Source organism: Myotis davidii, unplaced genomic scaffold (assembly GCF_000327345.1).
Source record: "Myotis davidii unplaced genomic scaffold, ASM32734v1 scaffold740, whole genome shotgun sequence".
In the NCBI taxonomy this organism is placed as follows: Eukaryota; Metazoa; Chordata; class Mammalia; order Chiroptera; family Vespertilionidae; genus Myotis; species Myotis davidii.
In genome coordinates, this window is record NW_006292349.1 from 175242 (window position 1) to 179871 (window position 4630).

The following is a 4630-nucleotide window of genomic DNA, read 5'->3' on the forward strand; positions in this document are numbered from 1 at the left end:
AGGAAAAAAAAGATGAAAATGAGCCTCATTTAAATTCAGCCACATTTATGCAAAATGGTCATGGAAAATTTCAACAAAAGATTGCGTACATGCCAGCAAAGCCGTGTAGGCCATTTACCCGATATGCTATTCCATACATAACCCTGTACTATATACTTTATGAATCAATAAAAAATTTACAATTTTTAATTATAAACCTGTTTTCTATCAAAATTACTTCTTGCATGACACCCTTTATATGCTACAACATGGATGAACCTTGTAAACCTTATATTAAGTGAAAGAAGACAATCACAAAAGGCTGTATATTTTATTATTCCATTTACTTGCAAAAAAAGAATGGGCAGAAAAGGAGCAGAGCCCGATTGCAGTTTCTCTTCAGGTTTTGTGGGGTGAGAGTGTCAGGGACAGGCTCAGCTATGGACCCACTTTCAGAGCTGCAGGATGACTTCACCTTGGATGACACCAGTCAGGCTCTGAACTAGCTGAAGCTAGTCTCCATTGACGAGAAGAACTGGCCCTCGGATGAAATGCCCAACTTTCCCAAGTCAGATGACTCCAAAAGCAGCTCCCCAGAACCTGTCACACACCTGAATGGGATAACCCTTACTACAACATTGCCAGGCACCAGAATGTGGAGGTGGCAGGAGATGACAAGTATGCGCAAAAGATCATTATGTTTAGTGCCTGCTGAATGCCTCCCAGCCACCAGCTGGACCACAGTAAGCTCCTGGGGTACCTAAAGCACACCCTGGACCAGTACATGGAGACTGATTACACACTGCTTACCTGCACCATGGTCTGACCAGCGACAACAAGCCCTCCTTCAGCTGGCTCCGGGATGCCTACTGGGAGTTTGACCGGAAGTACAAGAAGAACATCAAGGCCCTGTACATCGTGCACCCCACCATGTTCATCAAGACCCTGCTCATCCTCTTTAAGCCCCTCATTAGCTTCAAGTTTGGGCAGAAGATGTTCTATGTGAATTACATGAGTGAGTTGAGCAAGCACGTGAAGCTAGAGCAACTAGGGATCTCTTGCCAAGTGCTCAGGTATGATGACTTCCTGAAGTCCACACAGAAGAGCCCTGCAACAGCCCCCAAGCCCATGTCACCACGGCCCCGTGTGCCCAACCAGAAGTTTGGGGTCTCACTGCAGCATCTCCAGAAGAAGAACTCAGAGCAGGAGCCCATTCCTCTCGTGCTCCGCGAGACCATTGCCGACCTGCAGGCCCATGCTCTCACCACTGAAGGGATTTTCCGGAGGTCTGCCAACATCCAAGTTGTACAAGAGGTGCAGCAGAAGTATAACATGGGGCTGCCTGTGGACTTCGACCAGTACAATGACTAAAACCTGCCAGTGGTCATCCTCAAGGGTAAATTATATCTCAATGAAGCTACTATATTTAAAAATTTCCCTTTGGCACTGCTTTACATGAATCCCATATATTTTGATATGTTGTATTTTAATTCTTATTCAATTCTATGTCTTTTTAAAATTTCCTTTGAGATTTTCTCTTTGATCCATGGATTATTTAGTAGTGCTAAAGTTTTATTTCCAAGTGTACATTGATTTTCCTGTTGTATTTTTGTTATTGATTGCTAGTTTGTTTCCATTACAGTTAGAGAATACATTTTGTGTGGTAAGTAGAAAAATGGCCCTCACAAAAATGTCCATGTCTTGATCCCCAGAATCTGTGAATATGTTATATGGAGGAGTTATGCTTGCAGATGAAATTAAAGTTGCTAATCATTTAAAATAAAATTGGGAGATTATTCTGAATTATCAATGTGGAACCAGGGTAATCACATGAGTCCTTAAAAGTAAAAGAGGGAAGCAGAAGGTCCAGAGAGATGCAACATAAGGACTCAACCTGCCATTACTGACTTTGAAGATGGAGGAAGGGGGATACAAGCCAAGGAACCTGGTAGCCCCTAGAACAGTGGTTCTCAACTTTCCTAATGCTGCAACCCTTTAATACAGTTCCTCATGTTGTGGTGACCCCCAACCATAAAATTATCTTCGTTGCTCCTTTATAACTGTAATTTTGCTACTGTTATGAATTGTAATGTAAATATCTGATATGCAGGATGTATTTTCATTGTTACAAATTGAACATAATTAAAGCATAGTGATTAATCACAAAAACAATATGTAATTATATATGTTTTCTGATGGTCTTAGGCGACCCCCGTGAAAGGGTCATTCGACCCCCAAAGGGGTTGCGACCCACAGGTTGAGAACCGTTGCCCTAGAAGCTGGAAGCATTCCTTAGTTTATAGCCTGAAAGAAAACATGGACCTCAGTCTTGTAAGGCTTATCCAGCGATTCTCAACCTGTGTGTCGCGACCATCGGAAAACACATATAGCATATCAGATATTTACTTTATGATTCATAACAGTAGCAAAATTATAGTCATGAAGTAGCAACGAACATAATTTTATGGTTGGGGGTCACCACAACATTGAGGAACTGTATTAAAGGGTCACGGCATTAGGAAGGTTGAGAAACACTCAAGAAATGAAATTTGCCACCACAAATGAATAAGGAAATGGACTCTCTCCTAGAACCTCCAGAGATGAATGCAGCAATTTATTTAACATAACACTTTGATTTTAAACCTGTTGAGACTAGGACTCTACCTCGTGTTGCAGTTGTCGCCAGGCAGAGAACTGGAGTGAATGTGTTTCCCTTTTCTCAGAAATTATACTCTTACTAGTGACCCAGTGCATGGATTTGTGCACATTGAAATTAGAAGGTGGTTGGCAGGGTAGGGCTGGGCGAGAAGGGCCACACACACCCTGGAGCCAACCTCCTGCAGTCCCTCCCCAGCGTCTGTGAAGTGAGTGGGGTCCCTCTGGCAGGTGGGGTCCCTTGGCCTGGCCTGTGGGGATTGGGTCGAAACCGGCTCTCGGACATCCCGTGGGGTTCCAGAGTGTGAGAGGGCACTCTGCAAAGTTTCTGTCGTATAGGGTATGGAATGCAAATGCAAGTGTGCAGTAAACCAGATTTGGGGCCAACATTGCCCCAGCAACAGCAAAACACACGGCCAAAGGTGGAATCGTGCGGCCCCACAAGGAATAGGGCTCCCTCCTCTCTGGTTTCAGTGTGCGTCACCCCTGAACTGGGGCTGCCAAGTCACTGCAGCTTGGCAGCTCCTGTGTTGAGTGTCTGCCACCTGGTGGTCAGTGCATGTTATAGCAACCGGTCAGATGGTTGGAAACATAGCATATTAGCCTTTTGCTAGTATATATATAGATAATGCATACTGTGTAATGCCTGAAAATAGTTGTCTCATTATATTTTGTCCAGTGTTACAGTTGTTTGTGGAGGGCAAGCAGGGTCAGCACCAGTTACTCCATCATCATAAGAGGAAGTGATTTTGCCCTCAGGTTCTTTTCCCATTGGATCTGAACACCAGTTTTGGTGGTTGTTAAAGGAGGAAAAGTAATACTGAAGCTGGCCTCATGGTGCTTGTAGTCTGCTCTATAGCATGTGGGCTAGTTTCAAATAAAGCAAAAGGGGTGGAGAGAAGAAAAAGGAAAAAAAGAAGTGGAAGTGACTTAGTTTACTTTTCTGTTACACTTCAGTTTTTAAAAAATGTTTTTTAAAAGGTAAAAATCAAGCAAAATGGTGACAGACTCAGAGAGAGCAGACTGACACTTAACCATTGTACCAGTAATGACCATAAAGACTGGTGTTGAGCCCTAGCCGGTTTGGCTCAGTGGATAGAGCATTGGCCTGCAGACCAAAGGGTCCCAGGTTCAGTTCTGGTCAAGGGCATGTACCTCAGTTGCAGGCTCCTCCCCAGCCCGGAGCCCTGGATGGGGGCATGCAGGAGGTGACCAATTGATGTGTTTCCCTCACATTGATATTTCTCTCTGTCTTTCTCTCTCTCTCTCTTCCACTCTCTCTAAAGATCAATGGAAAAAATCCTGAGGTGAGGATTAAAAAAAATAATTAAAAAAATAAAATTCCTCTCTTAAAAAAAGAAAAGACTGGTTTGGGGAGGATTACTTTGAGTTCACTTGAGTGCTTACAAAGAAAAAAAATTACAAGCTCAAGTCCATTAACTCTCAGCCCATAAGTCTATAGCTGCAGTCCTCATATTCCTGAAAATCAAATGAACTGGATGATGAATTATGTGTTGAACTTGGTCTCACCAAGTTTCTCATGTGAAAGGGCATTTTATAAGGAATGGGACTCTGAAACTTGGAATGGAGACATCTATCTGTTTGGACCCAGATGAGACTGACAATCTTGAATCAAGTCATTCTGAACCTCGCTTACCAGTTGAAGCCCTGCAGTGTCTAGAATAACTCTTTCACTGCTTAAAATCTTGTGATAACCTTACCTAGGACAGACCCCTTAAAATGCTGTTTCTAAGGTCCACCACAACCACCTCAAAATGCCACTAGACTCACAACTAGGGTCAAATCTCAGCATACTTCAGGCAGCCAGGTAATATATAAGCCAGGAAGAAATAGCTTACATACCAAACAGGCAGAGTAGATGGCAAATGATGGGAGATGCACACCATCAAATATGATGCTATAGCTAGAATGAACTAGATGTATATTTTGCAACATGGGTAAATCTTCAAAACATGGTGATGAGAAGTTAGAAGAA

At 43.0% G+C, this 4630-nt stretch overlaps 1 pseudogene; it reads left to right on the forward strand.

Annotated features, from left to right (window-relative positions):
- The first annotated feature begins 353 nt into the window (after positions 1-353).
- The window catches only part of LOC102763404, a 6511-nt pseudogene continuing 2234 nt past the window's right edge, over positions 354-4630 (forward strand).